The 27541-nt window shown below is 61.7% G+C and overlaps 1 protein-coding gene across 1 annotated transcript in view; it reads left to right on the forward strand.

Moving 5' to 3' along the window:
• The window catches only part of CXXC5 (CXXC finger protein 5), a 33336-nt gene continuing 18225 nt past the window's right edge, over nucleotides 12431–27541 (forward strand). The window contains 1 exon segment of the mRNA XM_021084872.1: nucleotides 12431–12531. The gene's annotated coding sequence lies outside the window, so the exon portion shown is untranslated.

Below are 27541 nucleotides of genomic sequence, written 5' to 3' on the forward strand. Positions count from 1 at the left end.
TTGGCAGTGTGACTTTTTGGCTTTGTTTTGCAGCCAGAGTATGTAACCCCCTTCTGTTGTGTAGTTGAGACCCGCTAGTGGAGTTTATGACTCATTTTTGTGTCTTGGTGATTTTGTGGGTATCTGGTGTAAGATCTTTGGTTGTAGTGCAGACTGGTTGTGTGATAGTGTGACTGTATTGTTATGTGACTGACCCTATTGTGTGTGTCCATTGGAACCATTTGTTTGACCCCTTGACCTCGTGTCATAACTGTGTCAGCCTGGTGGTGTGCTATAACTTTGGTGAGTGTGCGTCCTTGGTGGGGACAGTGGCCTATCCTTGTACAGATTGTGTGTCCGTGTGACCCCCACTGGGCCGCTGTGTCCCTCTTCGGGTCTGCGTGTTGTTTGACCTCAGCGGTGGATGCCCCCCCCCCCCCCGCCCCGCCCCGCCCCGCTCCTGCCCCGCGGCCCCTCCCCCTGCGCCGCCCGCCAGCCCGCCCGCCCGCGCCGTGCAGCGATCGATCGCCATTGATTGTCCCTGACGAGCTGCTCCACTTTCCAGCCAATGTCAGGAGGGGGGATCTCCGCCGCCCTGGCGGTGTCATTTCCACACACTCCCTGGGCTGCCGCCAGCGCGGACGCCACCAAAAGCCGGCCTGGATCGCCCGGAGCGCGGACCGGACCGCCCGCACCGCACCAGGACGCCCGACGGCGAGGCCTGACCCCCCGCCGGCCGGCTTGCAGCCCTGCACCCAGGCCCCCCCTTCCCTGGGTGGGTGGATATTGTCGCTATACCAGTTTGAGCTGGCCCTGGAGGTGGGGGGCAGGTCGGTGCGCCTCTGCGCTCGGGTGGGGGCGTGGGGGCTGTTTCCGGCGGGCGGAGGCGCCTGCGGGCCAACTTTGCCTTGGCCCAAACAGATGCTAATGATTTTCCGGGAGGCGCCGGTTATCTCTGGCCCCAGCCAGCCAGTGCGCTGGCCTGAGCCCGGCACAGACACCTCCCCACCCTGTCTCTCCCCGCTCTGAGCCCCGCCGCAAGACCACCTCGCCCTGAGTGGACCTCAGAGGTCGCAGAACGCCTGGGGTGGCCCCAGAACGCTGGCTGCAAGGGATTGTTTGCCCCTGTCCCCCCAAGATGCTGCTGCATCCTCCTCTGAGCACCTTCTCAACCCTCCCCCCAACATCTGAACAGGGGAAACTGAGGCTCAGAGAGGCCCAACCCAAGGTCATGCTCATGCTGACCCAGTGCCTGCCCAGATGAGTGGGTCACCCTCTGTCAAGGCCACCTTGTTGGGGACTCACGTCCCTCCTGGCCCCCCTTGGTCCAGGGGCCAGAGCCAGTTTCCAGGCTCCCCAGTGGAAGTGCTGACGTGGCTTTGGGCAGCTGTCTGGGGCTGGCCGGGAAGCAGGGCAGATGTCACAGAGCCCAGGGGAGGAGGCGGCTCCATGGGGAGGACGGGCAGGGCCTCTTGCCTGGTGAGACACGCCTCCTCCCCCTCGGCCTGGCGGTGTCTGGGGCTGGGGCACAGCCGCTGGCCAGGCTGACCCGCCTCCAAGCCTCTCCCCAGTTCCTCTGTGTGGCTGCTGACAAGTGCTATAACCTCTCTGGTCCTCTTCCTCCCCTGTGGAGAAATATTACAGCACCTGCTTTGGATGAGTGTGAGCCTCAGATGAAAGCAGAGGTGTGCACAGCCCCAGTCCAGTACTGGACACGCTGTTCTCGCTCAACATGTGTCAGCTCTTACTGTTGTTGTCTTTGCAAGTGGGGATTTGGTGTGTGCAAAAGCAGAACTGACTCCGAGAGTGGCAGCAGGCTTCAGAGGTCACTCCAGCCAGCCTCCTGCCTTGGTGCCCCTGGCCCTCTGCATTTCTCATGCCTGTCTAGCTTTGTTTCTTCTCTCTGCCTGCTGCCAACCTGCCCCCACCCCCTCTTAGCAGTGTGGTTCCCTCCTATCTGGCGGCCCCATTGGGTCCCTCAAGCAGCACAGCCCCCTGGGAACAGCAATCGATGGGGCGGAACAGCCTCCCTGACAGATGGACCCACGGAGGCTGGGCTGCTTCAGCAGAGCTCCCTAGGAAACCAGAGACAGGAGCTGAGCCATCATGGCTGCCTCCTAAATAGCAATGAGAGGGGGTGGAGAGATGAGGAGGAGGAGGCCAGAGCTTCCAGCCAGCCCAAGGGGATGGGCCCGGAAGGCCAGGGCAGCCCCTGCCTTTTCCATAGTCTCAGAAGCCTCTTGGGGGGAGGGTTCAGTAGAGCTTACTTGGTAGGTAGGGTATGTCTAAGTCCCCCTCCAGGGTAGGTGACTCTGGCCACCGCCCGCTCCATGGGGGCTTTTTCTAACAAGTCCAGAGGCAGGGGGTAGGTGGGTGGGCAGGTTGGCAGGCAGGGCCTTACCACATTCCTCAGGCCACAAGGGGCCTTTGAAGCCAGAATGGCACAAGGACCTTCTCTGCCTGTAGGTGTGGGAGACGATGAGCCTTGGCCCCTATGTGTACATGTGAAGAACGCCTCCTGCGTCTTACCAGGCTCCCAGATTAGTCAGAGACTTCCTCCCAGGATTTTTCAACCTCGGTACTCTTGAGATTTGGAGCCATGCATTCCCTTCTCCGGGGCACTGTGAGATGCTGAGCGTCTTCCCTCGTCTCTCCCCATTAGATGCTAGTAGCAGCAGTTGTGACATGACACCCAAAAATGTCTTCAGGCATTGCCCAGTGTCCCCTGGGAGGCCAAATCAACCCTACTTGAGAACCACTGGTCTGACCTCAGGAGCAGCCCCCTGGGTTGGAATGGGGGGGGGCTAGGACTCTGCGGGGATGCCAGAGATCCTCTTCAGTAGCGGAAAGGGAGGTTGCCAAAACGGCTCTGTCCCCAGCTGGTCTCAGGCCCAGGAGGGTAGGCGACACCCTCCCCATGGCCCCAACTGCTAGGTTGGAGGGAACCATGCTTGCCCGAGATGGCAGGGCTTTTGGCCTCACTGCTCAGCTGCACCAGGCTTGGTGCCAACACCTTACCGCTGAGGCCACACGGCATGGGAAGGGGGTGGGGTGAGGGCAGTCGAGGTGGTGCTCGGGCTGCCAGGGCAACCTGTCCAGCCAGCTTGAGGTGGGGGGAGCCAGCATGAACGATCAGCCTCCTCCCTTCTGTTGGTGCCCCTCTCTGGGCCAGTGCTGGGTCGGCAGTGAGTCCGCCAATTGGGGACTACAGCCTGGGGTAGGAGATTGTGGACACAAGTCCCGTGGGTCCAGCCAGCTGACAGCTGGGCCACCTAAGTGCCGCGCTCTCCCAGGAAGAGGGAAGGGCGGAAGACACTGGGCGCTCGCTACATGGTCCTAAGACCCCCCCCCCGCCGCTCCACCCAACAAGCCCTTGAGCCAGAGAACTGGGGAGGGGACTCCCCTAGGATTCATCTCCCTCTTCCTGCCCAAGCAGGCAGCAGGCCTCAAGGCAAGGGAAAGTTTTCTAGGGCACAGTCTCACTGCCGGGAAGTCCCTACTTATGTCTAACCTACTTCCTTTCTTCCTGTAGCATCTGCCCTGTCCTGGCCTACACGCTCTGGCCCCTGTAAAGTCAGGGACCAACATTTCAGGTGCTCTGGCTAGGGCGTGCCCTTGGTCCCCTGGGCAATTTTCAGAGTACAGGTCACTGGTCCTTGTGTGCATGGAGGGATGAGGCTGCCTAAGTGGGCACATCTAGGGTTTTCAGAGGGGCATCAGTGCCCTCTGACAGACCAAGGCCTGCAGAGAGCAGGTTGCCCCAAGACACCCTGAACCTGGCACTGGCCTAGGGGGTCCCAGGGTGGAGAGGTGGAAGTGACTTTGTAACCAGAGATGGGCTAAGTGGTCTGAGGCAGCAGCTTGGAGCTGGGGTTTAAAATAGCGCCTCTGCCTGGCCAGGATCGGGTTCGGGTCACCCACAAGGCATTGTGGCCACCACCATCCAGCTCAGGTTTCGTGGCTGCCTTGATGATTTGATAGAGGAGGGGGTTACCCAGGCGGATGGGCCTAAGGAAAGGGCTCCAGGCCCACTGTAGTCCCCTGATGAGGCCCTTGGCTGTCTCCTTTCTCCACACCCATCCCCAGGGGACAGAGTGCCCCAGCTGCATCCTGAGGTCCTCCCTGCTCTTCAGTAAGTACTTGACACCAACTAGGGACCAGGAACTTGACAGCATGGAGATGAGTAAGGCCTTGACCCTATTCGAAGCCCAGAAGTCCTGGCCCCCGGTGGAGTACAGAGGGGGAGGGAGATGAGTATTCTGCAGAGGCCCTCCACCGATGATGTCCTGGCCTCATCCCAGGGATCCTAGGCATGGGGAAAGCAAGCGACAGGAGAGGCCTCAGAGAAGCCTCCCTCCTGTGCAGAAATGGCTGTGGCTGCGATGGGGAGCGGAGAAGCTCTTCTCCAAGGCCCGCTCCCCCACCGCAAAGCCCTCAGTCATAGGTCTGGGAGTGCATTCTGGTCCCTCTGTGTCCAGGTAGACTGACCCGAGCAATAGGGCGAGGGGCAAAGGGATATGAAGGAGGGGTCTGTCCCCTCTTGAGGTTTTCGAGAGAAGTAGGTAGTTCTAGGCTGCCACGTGCCATTATGCAGTTGGAACGTGGGGAAAAGCTACTTCAATCAGGAAGAAGCTCTAACCATCATCCCTCTCTTCCACTCCCTGGCCAGAGTCTCTGGGCCCCTAGGGGTCGTGGCAGCCTCTGGGCAGTGGCCCTTGGAGCCTGGCAGGTAGGGTTTCTCCTTTCCTCTCCTTCCCCAGCCGTGGATCTGAGGAGGTGACACCGCAGGCCGAGCCAGCTCAAGGCCAGTTCTCTCTCTAACTGGAGCGATGGCCAGCCCTCCTGACAGAGTTCGCATACATCTAAAACAGTGTCTTGTGTATCTTAATGATTTCTCCACAGCCTCTGATTGAAGCATGCTCAATTTAGCCGCGCCGTAAGTAACTTTTTATATTTCCTCGGGGAATCATTTCACTTATGAATCTTTTCTGAATCTGCAATCTCGATTAAAAGTTGATTTCTTTTTTTCTTTCTTTTTTTTTTTTTTTTTTTTTTGTCTCCGTCCCTTCGGCTTCTGAGATGCCTCCCCAGTGAAAAGGGCATTGCACCATCAGTCCTCCCTCCTTAGCCTGTCTGGGTCGGGAGAATTCTTCCTGGGGGTTGTGGGGAGGAGAAGCCAAGCCTCCCCTGTGGCAGCACCTGGGGCGTCTTGACCTGAAGGGGAGGAGGTTGGGAGGCCATGACCAGTCTCCTGCCCACAAACACTTGCCTACCTGCCTTATGTCCGCCCCCACACCGGGTTACACTGCGGCGATGGTCCAGCCCATCCTGCCTGGAGGGTGTCTCCTCAGCTGTAGCTTAGGAACTTGAGGAGGAGACAGAACCTTGCAAAGGTTCAGCTTGAGAGCCCAAAACTGGTTCCAGTCCTGGCCCTGCTCCTACATGGCGGCCACAGCCTGGGTCCGTCACCTCTCCTCTTAGAGCCTCCGCTTCCTTATTTGCACAATAAGAATGGGATCGCTCAGGCGATTTCCCAGGAGGTAAAGGGTTTGACAGGGTATCTTGAGAAAGGCAGACTTTATTATTTCCCTTGGGGGACCCAGTGCCGAGGTTCCTATCCCAGTTCTGAACCGGATCTGATGCTTCCTCAACCCATTCATTATCTAGTCCTGGTGACCCCCCTGCAGTGAGGTGGGTGGAACTGGCATAATTATCTCCCTGAGGGTAAGGGGCTGCGGGGGCTGGGGTTTGCCCAGCGGCTGCCCCAGGAGGCCCCCTGGAGCTCCTGACTCTGTCCCCAAGAGGCAAAGGTCAGGGCTGCAGTAGGAAGGCCGGAGGGCAAACGAGGCTGAGAAGCTCTGAACTTAGAGACAGGCCCTTCCCCAGAGACACCCTCCCCCTCCCCACCCCTCTGAGGTGGAGGAGAGATCTGTCCAGGTGCTGGGACCTCTGGCTCTGACCTCTAACCTCTGACTCTGATCTAGGGTGGGCTCTCTAAGTGCCAGAGTCACGACTGGGGGTGGGGCTGCGGGGACGAGGCCGGCTAGGCTGCTCAGGGAGGCAGCTCTGGGAGTTAAAGATTTACGAGGGGCCCCTTCCTGAGGCCTCCCTCCTCACAGACCCGGCAAGGCAAGCAACCCGTGACTGCCCGGGCGGCTAGACGCAGAACCAGTCCCGCCAGTTCAAAGAGCAGTTCGTCCTGGGCCTACCCCCGGGCAACTGCCTGAGCACCCCATTTTCCGGAGGCTGAAGGGGAAGGCAAAGCAGGGCTTGGGGGGGTGGTTCCTGTCTTCAAGTGTCAGTGCGAGGGGCGTTAAGACCGACGTGCTCTGCCTCCTTGGGCTCCATCTGTGAGAGAAAGGCCGAAGCCCAGCCCGCCATGGCCAGCAAGTTGTGTCCGTATCACCCCAGCCTAGCCTGCAGGTCTTGGGTGGCACACTTTCAAGAGCCCCTCGCCCTCTGGGCCAGGCTGGGGCCTCCCCTCCCCCAAGGCTCCATTCGGGCCCCTCTCTCTTGCTGACCCTGGAGGCCATCAAAGGCCCAGCTTCGGCCTCTGGGAGCACACAGCCCACCTCCCACGGGGGAAACAGGTGAAGCGTGATCGTGCCTGAAAAAGTCAAGAGCTGCTGCCAGGGGGCATGACACCCTCGACGGTGCCCACTTCCCTTTCCCCTCCGCACGTGGGCTGTTTTCCATGCCCGGCCCAGGGTGGGGCTACATCTGGTTATCCGTGGCACAAGTGTGGCTGCACCTGGGCGAGGGGGGATACAAAGTGCGAGCGGCTGTATTGGCCCGTCTCTGCTCCCTCCCAGCCTCACCCCAGAGCTCCTTCTGGGACCGCAGGCCCCTTTCTGCCCTCTGCCCTTCCCCCCTGTTTACGCAGCTCAGCACCAGGCTGGGCCACCGAACTGGCTTCTCAGGGACAGGCAGACCTTGGTCTACTCAGAAACAGACCTGGCTTTTCTGAAATTCCCTTGTAGTTTCACAGTTCTCTTGGCCCTTTGGCGGTCGTGGGGGCAGGGCTGGGACCTAAGAGCCAATGGTCAGTACGAGGGCTGAGACCCCAAAAGCTTAGGCCCACGCCCGGCAGGCAAGCTTCCCCTGCCCGTGTTTGCACCCCCAGTCCTGCTCTGTGAGTGTGGCCGAGGTCACAGTCCAGGGTGACCCCACTGAAAACTATCCCGCACCCTGCCCTGAGGCAGGGCTCCAAATGCCCTGGCTCTCGTTTTCTGTGATACAGATCAGGGAACTGGGGCCTGGGTAGAGGGGAGACCATGTTAGGCCAGCTCTGGCTGGGCCGTCGCCTCTGGAGACCCTGACTCGTGCCCTCCTCTCCGGGTGGCCATTCCCAGTCATTGGGTATTTAATCAACGACCGACCGTAGCAGATAAATACATGGTGGTCCCTCAGACAAGGCATGGATTTAAATCCTGGTTTTGCTACTTTGTAACATTAAGCAGTTGTCTGAGTCCCAGGATTTTAAATAAGCATATTCACAGAAAGCAATTAATGTGATGCCAGGCCCATAGAAATTCTCAGAAAAAAGTTGCTCACAGGCCTTGTTACTGGTACCAATGCAGTACCAGGCTTCCAGCCCAAGGCAGGTAGGAGACTTGCCCTTACCCTCAAAATTCTTTCATAGGCAGTAGTAGTGAGGGGACAGGGAGACAAATGAGCTAATTCAGGGCAGTGTGGTCAGTGTGGCCCTCGGAGGGGACAGATGAGAGGCCCCCAGATCAGGTCTCAGAGCACAATCGTCCAGAGCATACACTGCAGAAAAGGCACCTGGCCAAGGGAACTAGGGAGACTGACAGTTCATGCCCGGATGCCAAAAGGGGGTACCTAGATCTGCCCAAAGGTACCCCCGCTAGCTTTTTCTTCCTTTCACCTTCTCTTTTGTTCCTTCTATTGTTCCAACCCCCAGAGGAGACATAAGGCGTTCCTGGGCCAGGGATCAGTTCCTGGGCTAGGGGTCACATCCGAGCTGCAGTTGTGACCTACCCCAAATACTGCAGTGCCTGATCCTGTAACCCACTGTGCCGGGCCGGAGATGGAACCTGTGTCCTGGCACTGCAGAGAGGCAGCTGAGCCGGTTGCGCCACAGCGGGAACTCCGGGGGTGGCTTTTTCTAATTTGCGCAAAGGCTAGTGCCTGCTCTGTAGTTAGGAGCCAAACTGAGGCAGGGAACTAAACGTCAGAGAAAGTTCCAGGCGGAGGGATACGCCCCCCTGGTCTTCCGTGAGGCCTTCAGGCGGTGAGCTTTTCAAGAGGTGAGCTCGGAGTTCCCATCGTGGCTCAGTGGTTAACGAATCGACTAGGAACCTTGAGGTTGCGGGTCTGATCCCTGGCCTTGCTCAGTGGGTTAAAGGATCCGGCGTTGCTGTGAGCTGTGGTGTAGGTTGCAGACGCCGCTCGGGTCCCGTGTGGCTGTGGCTGTGGCATAGGCCGGTGGCTACAGCTCCGATTGGACCCCTAGCCTGGGAACCTCCACATGCCGAGGGAGTAGCCCTAGAAAAGACAAAAAAAAAAAAAAAAAAAAAGGTAAGCTCGATGGAGGCCCTCTGGGCGGAGGGAACCGTGCCTGCAAAGGCAGAGAAACGCCAAGGGGAGTTGTGGGGCGCGGGAGGGAAGCGCCGGTGGTGTTGAGCGGTGTTGATCCGCAGAGGTTGGGGATGCAGGGACGCACAGGCCGCTTGGAAAGCCGGGCCACGCTGGGCATGGGACCGGACTTGAGCCCTGTGGGCCCTTAGGAGTCACTTCATGATGAGACACAAGTGACGCACGGGCACGTCCTACGTGAGAAGCCTCACTAGATCAGCAACACTTCTCAGGGGTCAGGAGAACGACTTTGGTGCTCATCTCACTTCAATTTCTTCATCTAAAAAATGGGAGTGAGGAATTCCGTTGTGGCTCAACAGTTAGCGAAACCCACTAGCATCCAAGAGGATGCAGGTTCAATCCCCGGCCTTGCTCAGTGGGTTAAGGATCTGGCGTTGCCGTGAGCTGGGGTGTAGATCGCAGATGCGACTCAGATCCTGAGTGGCTGTGGCTGTGGCATTGGTCAACGGCTACAGCTCCGATTGGACCCCTAGCCTGGGAACCTCCATATGCCACGGGTGTGGCCCTAAAAGACAGAAAGAAAGACCAAAAAATTTTTTTTAATTAAAAAAATAGAAAAGGGGGGGATGATAGTACTCCTGGGGCCGATGCGAGGATGAAATGAGATAAGGCACCTTAACTATTTAGCTCAATGCCCTGCTTAGGGTAAGAGCTTTGTAAATGCCAACCCTGGAGAATAGAGCCAGGATCCATCTGGAGAGCAGGATCTAGGGTACTGGACAGACACGGCCTGCCCAGAAGGCAGGGCAGGTGGGGGCCCGCCCTTCTCCCCTGGATGGGGCCTGGACACTCACCGAACTTGCTTCCTGAATCTAGGCTGACGGGTTGAATAACAATGTGAAACTCAACACTGCTCCTTTTTGGAGGGAGTGGTGGACCCGGATCCCTTCAGTTCTCATGGAAGGGGGCTGGGGAGGGGATGGTCTCCCCCAAGGCCAGAGATCTCCCGCCTAATGCTTCCTGGGTGTCTCCCCTTCTCTCCTTGTTGTGGTGGAGAGTTCCGTGTGGATGATTTGCAGGACATTTCCTGTTCTACTGCATTTTCCGTGTGGACAGTTCTGCCACTCTCCTCTGTGGTTCTGACCTGGAGTGGCGTGAGGATCCGGGTCTCTTTCCACTTCTGAATTCCAGGAGAAGCCGAAGACTCCAAGAGCTGCCCTCCAACCCGGGCCAGGCGCCTGTCAACACCCCTTCCCTGAGAACGTCGCCCCTGGGATCCCCTGACTCATGTCCATGGCCGCCTGCAGAACCTTGGCCTTTGCCCTCTGACCTGGGGAGGTGGGCAGAGGTCTGGGAGGAAAATGTGGACTTGTAATTCCCTGGGGGGGAGAAATCACACACACCACACACACACACACATACACACACCCCCCATGGATCTCAGCATGAAGCTTTTTTTCAGGGTGCAGGGCCTGATCCTGCCTTCGCCCTAGGCTTCAGCAGCCCTGCAGGTCTGTTTCATCTCTTGGGGCCCAATCTGCTGAGGCCTGCTACTGACTCCTGGGGGACAGGTCACAGTCTGGGCCTCAGCTTCCCCAGAAAAAGCAGATGGTGGCTGGCCAAGAGTTTGGAGATCCTGGAGCTTCTAGGCCTGGGATCCTGTCTCCTTTTCCCCATATGGTCAGTGCCCAACACAGTCCCTGACACTTGGGCTGGGCCCCAGAATATCTGCCTTTAAGCAGTTTGAGGCCGATAGCCTGGAGGTGTTTGTCTTAAAACTGTGTTCCCAGAGCAGGTACCTTGCTTCACTCGCATGGTATGTCTATTTGGGGTGGCGCTGAGGAAGGCTGCTGGTGAGGAGAAGGAGAGGCTCCTCGGGGCCTCCCCTAGGGAGCCATTCCTGGGCACACAGTGAGGGGAGGACCCTTCTCGGCATTTGTGGAAGGAGCAGAGTGTCCACGAGAGGCTCGCTCCCTGTGGCCTGGGAGGTCAGGGGAGCCATCTGACACCTGCCTCACAACCTTATCCCCTGGCTGGGTCAAGGTCCCAAAAGCCACCTTTAGATGGCTCGGAAGGTGGGCACCAGGGGCTGCTCCTGGGAGACACAGGCCTCAGGCCCTCCACCCCCCAGGCAGGCCACCCAGAGGAGAGGAAGCAGAGAGGTGGCAGCTTGTTTCGCTTCTTTCACAGAGGCGACTCCTGTGGCACCCAGGTCTCTGCAGCAAACTCCCTGTTATCAGGTGTATCCCCAGGCAGACTTCCCGCACGGTCCTCCCCCTCTTCCACTAGGGTCTCCGGTTGGTCGGGGGCTGTGTTGTCTCTGCTAGCAGAGGAAGACAAACCCACCCCCACGAATTCCACAGAAGGGAAGGAAACGTTCCACGCTGGCACTATCGGCAGTTCGGGATTATATGAGTGGGCCTGGGGCTGGCTCTATGGGTCACTGAAGAGATGAGAAGAGGACATCTGCAGCCTTAGGATTAGCCCAAGCTGGGCAGATGGAGGGGCACCGAGTGGTGCTCAGGATATGCGGGCCCAAATCTGTACCCACTGGGCTTTTGTTCTCTTTCAGCCGGTATCTGTCTGTCGAGCAATGCTCTGTGCTAGGCACTGTCTCAGGCTGAGTTTACACTTCGCGGTCCCGTCTCAGGGCCACAATGCAGTCGCTTTAGCTCCAGGACTCAGGGCTTGGGGTGGCGCCGGCACAGGAAACAAAATGCCCTTCCTCGGCTCGGTTTCCTCATCTGTGAAATGGGGACAGGAACCTCGGCTCCCTTTCTCCCGGAGAACTAGAGCCCACCGAGTTCGGGAAAGCGCCCTGGGAAGGGAGGAGTCCTTCAACACGCGTCTAATTCCGAGAGTGCTCGGCTAGGAGTTCCCGACCCTACGCGCCGCTGAGCCGCGGGGCGCGGCCAAACCCTCAGCACCGGTCCTTGCAGCTTGGCGGCCGGCCGAACAGAGGGGACAGAGGGGCGGCGGATTTCCTCGTCAGGTGCGTCGCCGAGCGCATGCCCTCCTCACAAAACGAGAGAGGTCCTCTTATGTATTTATTTATTTATTTTTGTAAAGTTGCGGAGAAAGAGGTGAAGACGGGGCGCGCCGGGGAGCTGAGCCAGGGCCGACCAGGTCAGGGCGCGGAGAGCTGGAGGCGCAGTGGCTGCAGCTCCAGCCTCAGAGCCTGCGGCGTCCAAGTGGCCAGGGCTGCGTCGGGAGGGAGGGAGCGTCGAGTCCGGTCCGGGTTTTGCCGGCAGCCCCCGGGCAGCGTTCAGAGCTCCTGCCCCGGCGGGCGCGCGGCGGCGGCGGCGGCGGCGGCGGCAGAGGCGGCGGAGCCTGAGCGGGGATGTAGAGGCGGCGGCACTGGCGGCAGCAGAGGCGGCGGCGGCGGCGAGAGCAGGCGCCGGAGCCGAGCGAGAAGAGCGGCAGGACCTTGTTCCCCGAAGCCGGGCCCCGCGTCCCAGCCCTGCCCAGCCCGCGCCCAGCCATGCGCGCCGCCTGCTGAGTCCGGGCGCCTCACGCTGCGCCCTCCGCCAGCCGCGCCGCGCTGCGCTCGGGGGTGATTAGTTGCTTTTTGTTGTTTTTTAATTTGGGCCGCGGGGAGGGGGAGGAGGGGCAGGTGCTGCAGGCTCCCCCCCCCTCCCCGCCTCCGGCCAGCCGCGGCGGCGTGACTCCGGCTCCGGCCCCGGGCACGGCGGGCGGCGCGGCTGGAGCGGAGCGCACCGCGGCGGCTGTGCCCAGAGAGGAGCGCAGCTCTCCGCCCCGCCCCTCCCCCTCGGCCTCGCGGCGGCGGCGGCGGCGGCGGCGGCGGTGGCGGCTTGGACGACTCTGAGAGCCGGTAGGTGTCGGGCCACGGCCCTCCCCCGACCCCCCGGAGGCCGGCCCCCTCCCCTTCCCCGCCTACCTCCCTCTCCTCCCCGGGGCCCGGTGCGCGGCCGGGGCCGGAGTTCGCTGCAAGTCGGCGGAAAGTTTGGCGGCGCGGGCTCCCCCGAAGTTCAGGTGCGGAGAGCCAGGGACGGGGAAGGAGGGGTCCGGGTTTGGGTGGGGCAGGGGGTGCCGGTGGCCTGAGCCCGGGAGCCCCGGCGGCTGGGAGCCCGAGCTCCGGGGATCGCTCGGTGGCCTCTGCTATACTCCAGCCTCCCCAAGCCGCAGTCAGCTCGGTCGCAGATCACTGAGTTCAGACAAAAAGAGGGGTTTTAGGGTCGGGGACGGCGGCTTGGGCGCCATGGATTGGGGCTGGGGCTCCTGTCCCCTCCCCAGGTCCTCGAGCCTGAGGGCTCAGGGGCGGCGGGAGCCCGGGTCCTCACCTCTCGGTGTTGGGCGGGCGCTCCGCCTGCGGGGGCGGCTGATTGGAGCTCTCCGGCGCGCACTCCCCCCACCATGCCCCATTCGCAGCCTGGTGTTTGGGGGGCGACGGTAACTGCTCTTAATGCCCTGGACCACGCGTGGCTGAGTCTCCCCCTCCACTTGAGGGGGCGGTGGCCACTTCTACATTTCCCCTCCGGCTCCTCGCCCCCGCTGCCCGCGGGGTGCCTGGCGGGCTGATCAAGTTTGACCTTCTTTTTCCGTTAAAGGATCACCCCCCACCACCGCTGCTCCCCGCGGCCTCGTTCTCCCATCCTCCCCAGCCCTGGGGAGTCTTTCAGGCTGGCTCTCGAGCCCCGCGTGGCCAAACAGCAGGCAAAGCCAGGGTGGGAGACTGGGGGTGTTCCTCTCGCTGCGGAGCTGTGGGAGGCGGGTGTCCCAGGCGCCTGCCTCGCTGCTCTGGCTCCAAATTTACCCGTGAAGTTTGGGCCCCAGCCCCCCCTCCCCTTTGCTTCCCCGGAGCGAGGGGCTGCACCGCCTCGGGAAGAATGTGTTAATTTTCTTGCCGGGGGAAGTTGTCCTCGCCCGGAATGGGCTGCTTCCCGGCGGGGAGCGCGGGGTGCGTCAGGCTTTGTTTATTTGTAGGATCAACAGAAAGTGAGTGACCCCGGTTTTTAAATGGGGGGCTGCCCCTGGGACCTGTCAGGAGAGCCGAAGCGCTCAAGGAGGGACTAGGTTCGCTTTTTGCTACCCCCCCCCCCCCGCTTTAGGAATCGGAAAAGGTGCGCGGAGTTGGGCTGGTGCCACGGGCTGCGAGGAGGCAGCCGCAGATTTGGGGGTTCTGTAGGGACCCATCCGGAAAGACTCGTGCCCTCCCCTTGTCTCCTGCGACGGGGGGGGGTGCTGAAGGGTTGGCAGCCGCACCCTCCTTGGCCCCCCTCGACCCTGGGTGGTCTGAGAGTCGCTTCTTGGGATGGAAGGGGCTGGGGCGGGGGTGGGGGGGGCGGCCCCGGCGAGGCAGCCTCTGGCCCTCCGCCTCCCTGCGCCGCGGGCGCTGTTCCGAGCCCTGGGTTTTGTGGCGGGCCCGCCGTCCCCTCCCCGCGTTGGCGCAGGAAGCACTGGGGAGGGGGCGTGTGCGGTCGTTCGGCCCTCGCCCCGCCGGAGCCGCCCCAGGGCGACCGGCAAACAGAGTCCCTTTCAAGTTTTCCGCTGGGGCCGCCTGGCGGGGGCTGCGTGCGCGGTGGCTGCGGACTTGTTTGGAGCGCTATTTGAACGCCCGGCGCCACCTCAGCTGCCCCGGCTCGCGGGGGCGGGCGGGCGGGGGGGGGGTGGCTGTCCCTGCAGCTGAGAGCGTTTAAATGAGACGTCCTTAGGGGGTGGCCCGAACGCGCCCTGATCCCGCTCCCGAAGGACCCCCGTAGCTTGGGTGCCAACCGAGGAAACCCGGGAGCTGCGCCCCGAAGCCTCCTCCTCCACAGCCCTTTGGAGAGCGATTCGAGGCGACTGAGGCCCGCGCTACCTACTACTTCGTAGTGTTGATTTAGCAGTTTCCCTGGATGAGGCTCAAGTAAGAGCTGCGGGGGGGGGGAGTGGCCCGCTCTGCAGCTGTCACCCCCTTCCCAGAACTCACCCCCTTCTCAGAACGGAAATTGTCCTCTCTCCTTGGGGAGGAGATGATTTTTGCCCTGGGAAGGGGTGGGAACAGCTGAGGGAGGTTGGCCTCTGAGCGCTCAGTGGGTCCTGGGGATCCTGGTGGAAGCCCCCCTCCAACCCCGGTAGGAGCCCCGCGCTACCAGGAGGGCAGGAGCTGGGCTTGCCCCTCCCTCTCCCGTGCCACCTCCCTTTCCTGGGTGGGGGCAGAGGTTCCTCCGCCGCCGAAGGCAGACCCTCGGCTGACTGGCTGTCCTTTGGTGCCTTATTTATGTGTGTATTTGGGCCCGGCTGCCGCCCCCCCCCCCCCCCCGCTCAGCAGGTGACCCTGGCCAGGGCCTCCTATCTCTCCCCGACAGAGCCTGTTGACTTACCCGTGGGCCAGCGGCCTCGTCTTTATCACGTGAGGCCTGGAATGTCCACCCGGCAGGGCTGGGCTGGGTGGGGGGAGGGGAGGGGAGGGGAGCCTTCTGCATCCAGGGCCCAGGCCAGCTCAGGCCTGTGTTCTCTGGGTTCCCACTGTGACCCCCACCGCTTTCTGGCTCTTTCAAGCTTTCTGCCTACCTTCGACCCACTTGCCAAGTGTGAAACTGAGGCTCATAGGGGTGTGAGAGGCAGGCTGGCATCTCGCTCGAGGACCAAGTCTCTGGGAGTCAGATACCTTCTTTAGCGCTCCACCTGTTTAGGGAAGAGTGGAATGGAAGTGGGGGCCCTCTCTGGGAGGAAGGCGTGTGGGCTGGCCTGAGGTCCACTGACTTTCCAGGGTGCGGGATAAGGTGGGGGCATGGCAGGATCCCCATGAGCCAGACCCGGGCCTACTCTCCTAGAGCGCCTGTCTGGACCCTGAAGTCTGGACGAGCTCCCCCAGCACTGTGCTTTGAAGCCTGCTTTAACGCGCCAAGAATGGGGCGGACCTTCCCGTTGGCATTATTATTGCCCCGTCTTTATGTCTAATTCCCTTATTCCTCGGCCCAGTGTGTATTTATTGAGCCCCTACTGTGTGTCAAGCCCCACCCTACTGGGGGTGCCGGCACCAATCGCTGACTCTGTTCCTGCTTTGGAGGCAGGCCCAGGGTAGAAGCTCCGCCCTCTGTCTCCACCCCCTGGGGCCCTGAATGGGGCTTTCCCATTTTTTTTTCTGGGGCTCTCCCTTTCTTACCCCCACCCCCTGATCCTGTCCTAGCCTGTGTATGCGATGGTTGTGTGTGTGTGTGTGTGTGTGTGTGTGTGTGGAGTGTCCTTGATTAAGTGTATTAATAGTTAAACTCTCACTCATAGCTGGAACTCACCAGACCACAAAAAGCCTCCCCGGTTACTCACGCGCTACTGCCCAACAAGAATATCCCACTCAAGTTTTTTTTTTTTTTTTTGTATTCTCTTACTTCTCCCTTTATTCCCCCCAACTCTGAACCCACCTCCCAGGCTGCGGGCACTGAGAAAGGACTGCCCCCTCAGAGACCCAGGCATCTCCAACCATTCCACCTGCCCTCTAAAGCCCAGGGCAGTGTCAGCTGCTAGATGTGGCTGGCTGTGCGGGTCTATTCTGTGGGTTTGGGATGTGGGCATCTGGGCGGTGTGTGTGCCAATGACTCAAGACCTGCGTATCTGTGCGTCTGTGTGTTGAGTGTGTGTGTCTATCCTAGGGAGTGGGAGTCTGCGCATGTGTGTATTTGTGAGTCAGGACATGTGTGTCTGTGGATCTAGGAGTTGCGTGTGTCTACATGTGTGTTTGTGATCCTGAGCGTATATGTCTGAAAGCTGGATTTGTCTCTCAGTCTAGGAATGTGTGTATTCTGCGTTGTGTGTGCTTAGAATTTTGGAGAGGGTGTGTTGATGATTTGTGGGTGTCTGTGTGTTTTATATAAGCTTATGACTCTGGAAGTGGGCCTATCTGAGCTGTGCGGGCAGGGGTCTCTGTCTTTGAGGGCTGGTGGCTGTGTTCCTTTCTTTTTCTGTGTCTCTGTCTGCAAGTCTCTTTCAGAGTCTCTCTCTCTCCCCGGTGGAGGCCGAGTGTGTGAGTGTGTGTAGCGTTGATCCTCTCCCACCGGGCCCTTCCCTTCCCTGCCCTCCCCGGCAGAAACTGGGCAGCCTCCCCGTCTGCCTGCCTGCTGGGAGTTTTGGAAGCCGTGGAGGGAGACAGGCTGGGGCCGGGGTGACAGCGCGTATCCACGGCGATGGCAGCCTGTGATTACGGGAATAAAAGGATTTTAAGGTCATGGGTGTATTTTTTTGTTTTGTTTTGTACTTTGTCCCCCTTTGGTGGAGCCATTGGCAGCAGAGGGCCAGAGCTGTGTGTCTGCAGGTTGGGAGTCTGTCCCCATGCGGCCGAAGGCGTCTGTGGGGCTTTGCTGGGAGCATGCACACACGTGTGTACATGCGTGAGTGGCGCCTGTGAGGGCGTGTGTTCCTCTCTGCCTGCACCCTATGGGAGAGTCCACAGGCCTGTTCCCTGGGGGAGAAGTCTCAGGAAAACTTCTTGCTTCTGGGTGTTGCATGGAGCTGGAACCCTGCAGTCCTGTATGTGCTGAAGCGCCGTCTGGCCCCTCTCCTCCGTGCCTACCTGTCACCCCCCACCCCATCCACCCACCCCCCGCCCCCAGTAGGGTGTCTCACCAGAGACTGGCTAGGCCCAGTCACCTGGGCTAGGCCACATCCCGGGGTGTCAGTGCCCCTGGCTCTACTCCAGCCCCTGTAATTGCATTCTGCCGCCTAATCCCCCGCCAGCTCAATTAGATCGCAAATTCTTCTTCATTTCCTGCCTCTGATGCTGGCCTCCCTCTGGGCTTACAGGGCCTGGGAGGGAGGGAGAGGATCTAGCCCCCCTTCCGCCAGCACTGGGGACTCTGGGGGTGGGGGCTGGTTAGTTCCTGGCACCTCTGGGGTGCCAGCTGCAGCCCTAGGGGACAGTAGGCCAGGGCTCTGCTGACCTTTTTTGGACCAGCCTCAGTATCCCCGTGCTGGGGAAGGGGCTCGTGTCATCTGGCACGTGGGCTCTGGGTAGACTGTAGGCAGATCATCTGGCCCAGCCCCTGGGCAGTGACCCCACAGGCTCTGCCCACCTCCTGTCCCCAGAGCACTTGCTGCCCACCCCCCTGGCATGGCAGTTGTGACCTTGTTTTTGACCTTTTCCTAGTGTCTGTACCAGGGACCAATTGGGTCACTGAGCTCCCTTCTCCTGGGTCCTCCTGACCTGCCCTGAGCTCACCCAACAAGTGTATTTGACGTCGGGCTCGGCAGTCAGACCGGGCTCAGATCCCGGCCGGGTTGCTGCCTCGCTGGATGGAGGACTTTTGGTCAGTGCTCTTGCTGGGAGCCTCCGTTCCCTTGTCCCTGAAATGAAGTCATAGAGTGCCTGGCTCCCAGGGCCATTTTCAGATCGACACGGGGAGACTGTGCCGGGCCCGGCTCGGGTGGCCACCCCGCAGCCTGCAGTCAATCAAAGTTGGCTTGAGTGGTGATGAGGATTTCCTGTCCCACTGCCCCCCGCCCACCCGGCCCCCCAGGGAAGAGCAAGAGAAGAACACGTGGCTCCGGTTAGCATTTCTAGGTCCCTTCTGCTGACTGCCAGGTGTGTGACCTTGGGTACGTCCCTTGGCTTCTCTGGGTTTCTCTTCCCCATCTGTAAAATGGGACCAACCCTGGGCCTGACCCGCGCCCGGTTATCTGCTTGCAGAGGCTCCGCCCCAGCCTCCCCTGCAGGTTTTCGAGGCATTACCTGCCCTCATCTTTCCTTCCTCACACCAGGCCTGGGATGGGGTGGGGCTGGGGAAGACCCGGGCTCAGGGGGGCCAGAGGACTGGCCAAGGTCATGAGGCCGCTCGTGGGGCCCGGGTGGGGTGGGAGGGCCAGGCGATGGCCTGCTGGCTCGCTGGCTCGCCTGATGACTCGCTGGCTCAGCTGAGCTGTGAGGCATGGCCTGCCCTCCCTGCTGGTCTGGGTGGAAAGTGGTGGCTTGGCTGCTTGTTTTCTGCAAAGGGGAAGCTGGATGTCTACCCCCTTCTTCCCCAGGAGGCGCCTGTGGCAGCGGCTGTGCTGACAGGCCTCCTGGCCTTCTTGCTAGGGTGGCTGGCAGCTCTGGAAGGCCGGCTGTGCACAGATCAGCCAGAGGGAAGAGGAACCGCAGAGTCCCCTGCCATCACTAATCCCCGCGGCCCCTCCCACCCTCAGCCCATCCTCCGTCTGGATGGAAAGCAGCCTCAGCAGGAGCAGAGCTGGGGTAGACCGGCTCTGCTGGAGGTGGCCGAGGGGGACGCAGCCGCGGGTGGGGAGGGGGCGCTGCTTCAGGGTCCCTGTACCTCCCTGGCTCGTCGTCTTACTTCTGTGACCTCTGTCACGCATTGGCCTCGGCTCTTTAATATTTCATGGCCTTTGGAGCCAGCCCCCTGCCCCAGCCTACAGGCCCCCTTTGTCTGCCAGCTGCCCCCCCCCCGGGGGGGGCATCCATGTCCCTGGATTGCTGCGTTACGGACCCCGAGGCTGCCTCTGGCTTCCCCCAGCCGGCCCTGACGCTGTCCCTGTCCCTCCTGACCTGCCTCCCCCGCACCCCTGCCTGTCACAGCCTCCGTCTCTGGCACGTCCTCTCCCGTCTCTCTCATCTCTGACAATCTCCCTGCCCTTTCCCTCCATTTTCCTCTTTTGTTGGCCTCCTGCTTCCCAGCAGAACAGAAACCGCGGCCACTGGTGCGCCGGCTGCGCCCCTCCTGGGTCCACCCCTTCCTGCCCCCTCCCCCAGCTGTGCCGCCGTGAGAGCTGGTTTTATTTATTTTGCTGTTTGTTTGGGAAGAGGGCAGCGGCGATTCTGGGCCCTGGCTGCTGCTCTCTGCCTGGAGCAGCGGGCGGGCGGCCGTGCTGGCCTCCCAGGAATGTGGCCGGGACGCCCCGCGCTATATTTACTTCCCTCCAGCTGCTGGCCCAGCAGGGCAGAGCCAGGCCTGCCCGGTGGCCCCGGGGGAGCCCTGTGCCCACCCTCCCCCGTCCAGCAGACCCCACATGGCCCTTGGGCCCACCCATCCCTCCCTTCCCCGTGACCTCCCCTGACCTCCGCGGCCTTACCCCGCCTGCCAGCAGGAACCCGCGTGTGCCCTGCCAGGACAGGCAGCAAGTGCCCCGATTCACGCGGGACAGCACCTGGCAGCCCCCACCCCCCCACCCAGGGGCCTGGCCTAGGCTTGTGATCTGGTGGCCAGAACGATGCAAAGCAGCTTTCCGGGCCTGGCCCTTGCTCCTGCCACAGTCCCCTCCCGTCTGTTGTGATCATGGGCAGGAGTGGTGGGGGTAGGGGGGCTGAGCCACGCCGTGTACTGCTGCCCCGCTTCCCGCGTACTTGCACGACCCTCCCAGGTTTCCCACATTGCCACGTTCACGTGCATTGCTAATGCTTGCACATGCATACGTGTGCAGCCCACGTGAACACGCGGCGTGTGCCTTACTTTAGGCAGGGCCATACCTCCCGACACGGAGTCCCTCACTCATCAGACGCTTCGGGGAGTGTTGAAGCTGCTCCTTGCCAGCCTTGCCCTGGGATGTGACGGTGATTCCTTCCCGTACCCCCAGTGCCTGGCACCAGCTAAGTGTTTGAAGAGCTTTAGCTGCTGCTCGAATCAATTGCTGTCCCCCAGTTATTACTATTGTAATGTGTTGTAACAACGGTAATGACAACAGCTAACTCATCCTAAGGCACTGAGTGAACAGCTTGCTAGCCTTTGCTTTTTTTAATCCTCCCTGATTTGAGGGCTCTTAGCATCCCCATATACAGATGAGAAAACCGAGGCTGGAGAGCTTGTGACTTGCCACTGACAAGTGGGATCGGGTCCTGGCAGAGCCCTTGTCTGGCTGTGAACACCATGCGGATGGCCAAGATTGCTGTTGCTGGGGTGGTCCATGCTGCCTGGCAAGCAGCAGGCCCTCTGTAAAGGACTGCTGAGTGTAGGCCTTGCTCTCTTTCCTTCTCGAGGCCCCATACCCCTGGCGCAGGGCCTGGCATTTGGTGGAGTGATGGGCTGGTTGGCCAGTCGGGTGAATGAAAGAATGAATTAATGAGTGACCAGGTCATTAGCTGTGGACATGAGCGCTCTCAGGGGACACCAGGATGGGGCATGTGCTTGTGTCAGTGTTCAGACAGGCCTGTGGAGGATTCTGGGCAGTGAGGTGGAGGGGGCAGGGCTGAGATGCCACCAGAGACCAGTCGGCTGCTGAGGCTGAGCCCTTGGGGCCGGCCATGTCTCCTCCCTGGACCTCAGTTTTTCCATCTGTCAGATGGGCTTGGGGGCTGGCCTGGGAGCCTGCGGGGGAGGGGGGTCGTGGTGGGAAGGGGGAAGCAGTGGGTGGTGGAGGCAGGAAGATGAAGCGTGAAGCTTGGCTTGGAACCTGAGAAGCAGCGAGACCGGCCCTGACCTGACGCCCGTCCTCGCCCTGAGCCGCAGGGTGGGGACGCAGGCTTATAAAGCCTTCCTCCCCTCTTGTGCTGCTGAGGGCTGGGCTTCCTGACAGCTGCAGCCTCGGTGGCCGTGCCTGTCACGACATGGTGGCCTGGCCTCCAGGACCAGACCAGCTCCTATGCCAGGCCCACAGGCCTCCTGTCCTGTTCCTGTTGACCCAGATGGGAGACCCAGCCCCTCTGCTTCCTGACTTGCCCCCCCCAGGCTGGGTGGGAACTGGGTGAGCTGGGCCCCCTTTCTTCCAGGCAGTGTCTGGTCTTGGCAGTCTGGCATTTGTAGTCACAGGAGCGTAGAATCCTAGACTCCGTAGAGCTGAGGGCTTCCTGTCGTGTTGGGAGTCTAGAGTCACACCACTGTGGGTTTTACTGCTGCGAGGAGGCCTGAATGGTCCCGTTTCTATCTCATTTGATGCTGGGGGACATTGAGGACCTGGGGGGAGGGGCTTCCCTCTGGTGCCCTCAAGTGACATGAGCACCTTAGGCACAAAGAAGCCTAGTTCGGCCTCTGGTCTGCCCTTCTTCGGAGAGCGAGCTGGCCTGGGGAGTGGGCCGCGTGGGCCCAGGCAGGCAGCGAGGGGATGCGGCTGGCCCGCAGGCACAGGAGGGGTCCTGCCGGCGGTGCCCGCCCGCCCGCCCGCTGCCCACGCTTCCCGAGGCACCAGTGTGAGGAGGAAATGCAGGCTGTTGCTTCCAGCGACAGCCGGCAGGGCCGGGCGGCTTCCCAGCTCCCCCTCTGATTCACGGCCGCCTGCAGCTCCCCCCTCCCCTGGGGGCCTCAGCAGCCCCATCTGTGCAATGGGGAGAGGAGACTCTACCCCGCAGTCTAGCGTCACAAAGACAGTACAGTTGGGATTCTTCTCGAGGCCACCGTTACGCTGTGGGAGAGTGGGGCCAGCGGCCCTGACCAGCCGGCTGGGTGTCTGGACCCAGAGCCCTGAGAAGTTCTGCTTGGGGCCACCCCAGTGCCTCCAGGAGCCTGGGTTCCTGGGGCAGAAAGTGTGGCTGGCGAGTGGGAATTGATAGAGAAGGGCCCCCTGCAGTCAGAGTCTCCTTCCGGCAGAGCCTGGATGGGGGGCTGGCCTCGGCATACCCATCTGCAAAGTGGGGAGTGTCGCGCCATGAGGTCATCCATTCATTGTCTGCTCTGTGCTGGGGTGTGTGCCGGGCACTGGGGGTGCTGAGGCCAGTGGGGAGGGGAGGGGGTGCTTGGCTTCGGGGCGGGGAGTGTGATTTGGCCCAAGGGGTGACTCTGGGAGAAGGAATGAGGGTGGGGGTGGCAGATAAGGAGCCGGCCAGCGAGGCCGTGTCCAGCGGAAAATCCCAGCTGTTCTCAGGAAGCGTTTCCTCCACTGGTCTCCTGGGAGGGAGGCGAGGCGAGCAGGAAAGCGGGGAGCCGGGGGCAGACGAGGCCCCCCAGCCGGTCCGAGTGGCCACGTCCCCAGCCCGGGTGGCAGCCCGGTGGGTGTGCCCCTCACCCGGCAGGAGGGCCGGGACGCACCCCCACGCTCGGGGCCGGGCCACAGTCCAGATTTCAGAGCCCTCCCCAGGGGCCTGGCGGTGCCCTCCGCCCCGTCCTGGGCTGCCGCCGCCGCGGGGGTGGCAGATGCTGTTTCATCGGCCGAGGCGAGTGGGAGGCCTCCGGAAGGTCCTCCTGGGAGGTTCCGGGGGGCAGCGGGGGCGTCAGCAGCTGCCACCCCACCAGGGCCAGCTCGGGTGGCCTCCCGGGTCGGCCTCCCGGCTCCCTCGGTCCCCCAGGCCAGGCTGACGCTTTGGCATTGCGACTGGTTCCTCCTGCCTTCGCTTCCCGCCCCCACCCCCCCGCTGCCCACCAAGCGTCTTGGCTCTGGCCCCCCTCCCGTCCCTGGCTGCGTCTGCAGAGCCCCCCGGGGAAGGCAGGGGAGGAGGCGAAGCGGGCTCAGAACAGCGGGTGCCCGCGCAGCCAAGTATTTGCGCGAGCTGTCAGAGACAGACAGGCATGTGGGGAATTTGGTGCGTGTGAGGCTGGGGGAGCAGCCGGGTGGGCAGGCAGCAGGCAGGAGGGGGAGCTGGGGCTGCCTCCCCCGCCTGTTGAGCCCTGCGGAGACCACCATTCTCCCCAGCCCGGGGCCAGAAGGTGCATCCGGCACCTTCTTCCTGCCCCCCCCGCCCCCCCGCCAGCACCAGTGAAGTGGGGGGAGTGGGGCTGGGACCCTGGCTGCTGGCGGTGCCGACACTGGGGAAGGGGTGCCCTGCAGAGGGCCAGAGCCACGGAGAGGCTGGCTGGTGGAGTGTGGAGCCAGGCAGGAACCCGGGTTGTGCCCAACCGTGGCCTCCAGGAAATAGCAGCTGTCATGCTTCTGCGTCTCCCCCCGCCCCAAGCCTGGCACCACTTGTTTCCTGGCCAGGGTCCGGCTGGGGCAGATTGGAGGAGCCTGGTATTGCCCAGCCTGGGCAAGGGACAGGCAGGGTGCAGGGGGCCATGTTTATGAGCTTACAAGTACTTGGGGTGCTGGGGAGGGGGTCCCCCAGCCATTCTTTTGCTGAAACAGGTTGGAGTCATTCTGGAGGAGGGGACCTCACCTGCCTCCTTGGACAAAGACCCCTGTTTAGTCACCTTCATCTTCTCTCTGGTGCCTGTGAGGCAGGTCAGGGCCTGGAGCCGAGTCATTCTTGATGTCTCATACCTGAGAGCCCAGAGACGGGGAGACACTGGCCCAGGGTCACACAGTGGGCTCCCCAGCCTTCTCCCTACCCTCCTGTGGGTGGGGTCAGTGGGAAGAGGTGACCATGGGGGGTTTGCTGGGGTGGGGGGGCTATATTTAGTCAGTCCTGCAGAGCCAGGGGGCCCCTGGGAGCAGCTGTTGGTGGGGGGGCAGACAGAGGCCTAGAGCTGCATTTAGTCTGGACAGAAATATCCTCCCCCCACCCACCCACCCACCCACCCACTGGCTGGGCGGCCAGGCTGCGGGCTTGTCCCCTGAGGGGCAGCTTGCCTGGGCCTGGCGGCCGGCGGGACAGGCAAGATGACCCGATAGGCTTTTCCCAGCTCAGGTTTCGATGAAACAGGAACCGGAGCCGCAGCCTGGGCCGTGGGGGCCAGGACAGCCAGAGCCTGGGGGGGCCAGGGCCGCCCCCCCCCCCAGGGTGCAGCCTCCCTTTCTCAGAGGCCTGGGGAAGCAGCAGGTTATTTATCAAGCCGGCCTCCCCGCCGCGTCTGCCTGCGCCTCCCCCCCCAGCCCGGCGCTGGCGGCCCTGAGCCCAGCAGAGCCGGGTGAGCTGGGCGGGCTGGCGGCGGCGGGATGAGCTCAGGAGACGTGAGTCACCCCATCCCCAGCAGCCCCGCGAGGCCCCGCGGCCTGGCAGGCGGCGCGTACGCACGCACGCCCCACGCGGCACCCCCGGGGGCACAGGCTGGGGACAGACCGCCCCCTGGCACACATCATGCCACACGACCCCGCACACACAGCGGACACACGCAGGCCGGGCTGGGTCCCCTTCGCTGTGGATACACAGCCCCAGCCTCTGACGCACACACATACACACACATGGGCACACACATGGGCAGATGGACAAGCACAGTCACACATGGGCGTGCTGTGCCCTTGGGAGCCCGCACACGGCTCCAGGGAGGCAGTTGCATGTCTGCTGTCACAGGCTCTGGCAGTCGCCCTCCGGTCCCAGCACGCACCCAGATAGAGCTGGGCCGGGAGCAGTGACCCCACACAGCCGGGCACACACTCGCCCACTTGCAGCACGGTTGGGGCCCCACTCGCCCAGATGCCTCCCTGTGTAGGCGCCCACCGAGACGGCCCAGCCCTGGGTCGTGTAGTCAGCTGAATTCTGCAAGGTGGGCACGGGAAGGGAGCCACTTGCCCATCCCTCAGGCTGGCTTGGCCCTCTCGGCAAGGAGGCCCACGTCTCTGGCTCGGAAGAGTTAACCCCCATTGCCCTGCGGTGTGGGGGTCGCTGGCCCAGGCAGAGCCAGTTGGAGGTCTGTGGGGGAGGGATGCAGAGGAGCCGGGAGGAGGAGAGGCTGGAGAAGGAAAGCCATGGAGAATTGATTTTCCTGGGAGCGCCAAGTGGCCAGCTGCTCCCCCAACTCAGGAGGCCGGGTCCTTGGGAGACTGGGGGTGCCAGAGGCTCAGGAGAAATGAGACTGCTTTCATCTGGTGGGCTGCGCCCTAGGAGTCTGTCTGCTCGCCCTCCCTGCTCATCCTGGCACCCGCTTTCCTCTGTCCTCTCGGTGTCCAAGCCCCTTGTCACCACCCTCCTGCCTTGCAACCAGCACCCTGGGACTTAGAACTCAGACTTAGCTCCTGGCCTGCAGGATGGGGACAAAGCGGCCGAGAACAAGGAAGGACTAGGCTGCTGGGTTTAGAGGGAGGCCCGCGGGGAGCCTCCATGCTCCTGCTGCCTGTTGGGGAGGGGGCCTGCCTTCCCTGGAGCGGGGTGTATCTATTTTTCACACTGAGAAATACACCGTTTTGCAGATTGGAGAGCTGAGTTTAATGGGGATGCTTCGCGGCCATGAAGAGCTTTGGATGTCACCAAACACTCAGACTGCTGATCAGTCTGGGCCCATAAGACTGAGACAGCCTAGCAGGGGTCAAGGGGCAGGTGGCTGTAAGGACTCAGGTCCAGGCTGGCTTCCATCTCCTGGCCACACACGCCTCCCCCATAAAGCACTGGACAGAGGTCTGGGAGAGGAGAAGGGGCCTAGGCATCCGAGGCAATCAAAGAGCAGGGGCCGGTCAGGAGGACCGAATATCCCCTGAGCCACGCGCTCCGGAGTGGAACAGACCTGGGCTCCAAACCCGGCTTGGCCCCTGCCTGCTGTGTAATCATGGCCCAGTAGGCCAACCCCTCTGACCTCAGTTTTGCTACCTGTTAAAATGGGTGTGAGCATTTTCGCGGTGTCTTAAAGCTGCAAAACCTGCAGGAGATGGTGGGGTGTGGTTCTCACCGTGCCACAAGGGAGTCCAGCCCTCTCTCCCACCTGTCTGCTCCACCAAAGCTGGCATTTCCCTAGGAGTGGTACCCCAGAGCCAGGACTCTTTAATTACGCTATCTTGGGTTTAGCCTTCTCCAGGGCTGTGCCTGGATGGGAATGCGAGGTGTGGGGGTGAAGGGGCTGCCCTTGGGGCCACAGAGCGGGGGAGGGCTGGGACTGGAGCCAGGGCAGAGGAACCTGGGGTCCTTGGGTGGACATTCCTGGGGCTTCATAGTATGGGTGGAAACAGAGCCAACCATGGTTCCAGTACTTTCTCTGTCCCTTACCTTCCACCAGCAAGGCCACAAGTTGGAGCCAAGCAGGGACTTGTAGGTGGCAAATGTAGCTTTTGCAGGGCAGTGAGGACCTGGGTACGCGCCTACGGGGAAGAGCTTTTGGGACCTTGGGAGACCCAAAAAGTGCTGACACAGAGCCGGCAGGGCTGGGGGGCCAGGGAGGTAGGAGGAACGGCTGGCAGGAAGTCGAGGTGGGTTTTTCTGTGGCCAGAACAGGACAACCGAGTGTCACCCTCCTTGTAGCTTTCGGACCCCTGCTGTGTGCCTGCCTCCCCATGCTCTTGCAGTAAGAGGGCAGACCAGGGGCTGGGGAAACTGAGGCAGGAGGGATTGACTCAGACTCCAGGGCAAACAGGGCCAGCACCAGGGCCACAACCTAGGTTCCCCCACAGCCCTGGCCTGAGCGGCCCTTGACGCCCATTCTTGCGCTGGCCGATGATGACAGTGAGAATGACGAGGCAGCCCTGCTTGTCCTGAGCGCTGTGCATGCTGGCCTTGTGCTGAGACCCTCCCTTGTGTCCTCTCTAGGACCCTGGTGGGGCTGGGGCTGTCCTCGTGGGTAGGTCAAGCCACCCGTCCGAGGTCACCTAGGCGGGAGGCTGCAGAGCAGGAGAGAAACCCTGACTCCAAAACCCATCTTGGCCCCTGTCGTGGCCTGAACCCGTGCCTCTGGGGACTGACTCCTGACCCATCTCCCATGATCCCACCCAAGGACTAATGTTCCTAGTTGGCCCAGCCCGCTCCCCACCTATGACCAGCCCCATGACTGTCCTAGCCCCCCCCCCCCCATTATCTTGGACCCAAGAACCTTGGGACTGCTGCCCCTTTCAGCCTGGGGAGGATGAACCCTGTTGCCCTTGGCTTCTGCAGGGACATGGTTGCCTGGCCGTGGGGAGGAGTCGGGGTGCCCCGGGGAGCAGACGGAGGCACCTCAGACTCGCCGGGATCTCCTTGCAGACAGACAGGTTCTGGAAAAGTCAGTTGCTAGGCTTGTGAGAGCTGTTCATGGGCACCTGCCTCCCCACGTCCACCTTTCTGGGGACGCCTTTCCTCTCTGGGGAGCCCTGCGGAGAGTGAAGAAAGCACCCTTGAGCTGGGGGGTGGCTTCCTCTTCTCTGCACAGGGGCAGCCACAGCGACACCCCCACACCGCCCCGACCAGGATGCTACATGGCCCTGCCCAGGGCTCGCTAAAGGCTAAAGGCCACGGAGTCGGGTTTGTTTTGCTGGAGGTTGGTGCTGGCCTTAAATGGAGGAGCAGAATCTCTGGGTTTGGGGCCCTGTGTTGTGTGGCAGGTCACTTCCCCTTTCTGGTCTCCATTTCTGCATCTGTGAAATGACTGAGAGTCTGCCC

Source organism: Sus scrofa, chromosome 2 (genome assembly GCF_000003025.6).
Source record: "Sus scrofa isolate TJ Tabasco breed Duroc chromosome 2, Sscrofa11.1, whole genome shotgun sequence".
Classification (NCBI taxonomy): domain Eukaryota; kingdom Metazoa; phylum Chordata; class Mammalia; order Artiodactyla; family Suidae; genus Sus; species Sus scrofa.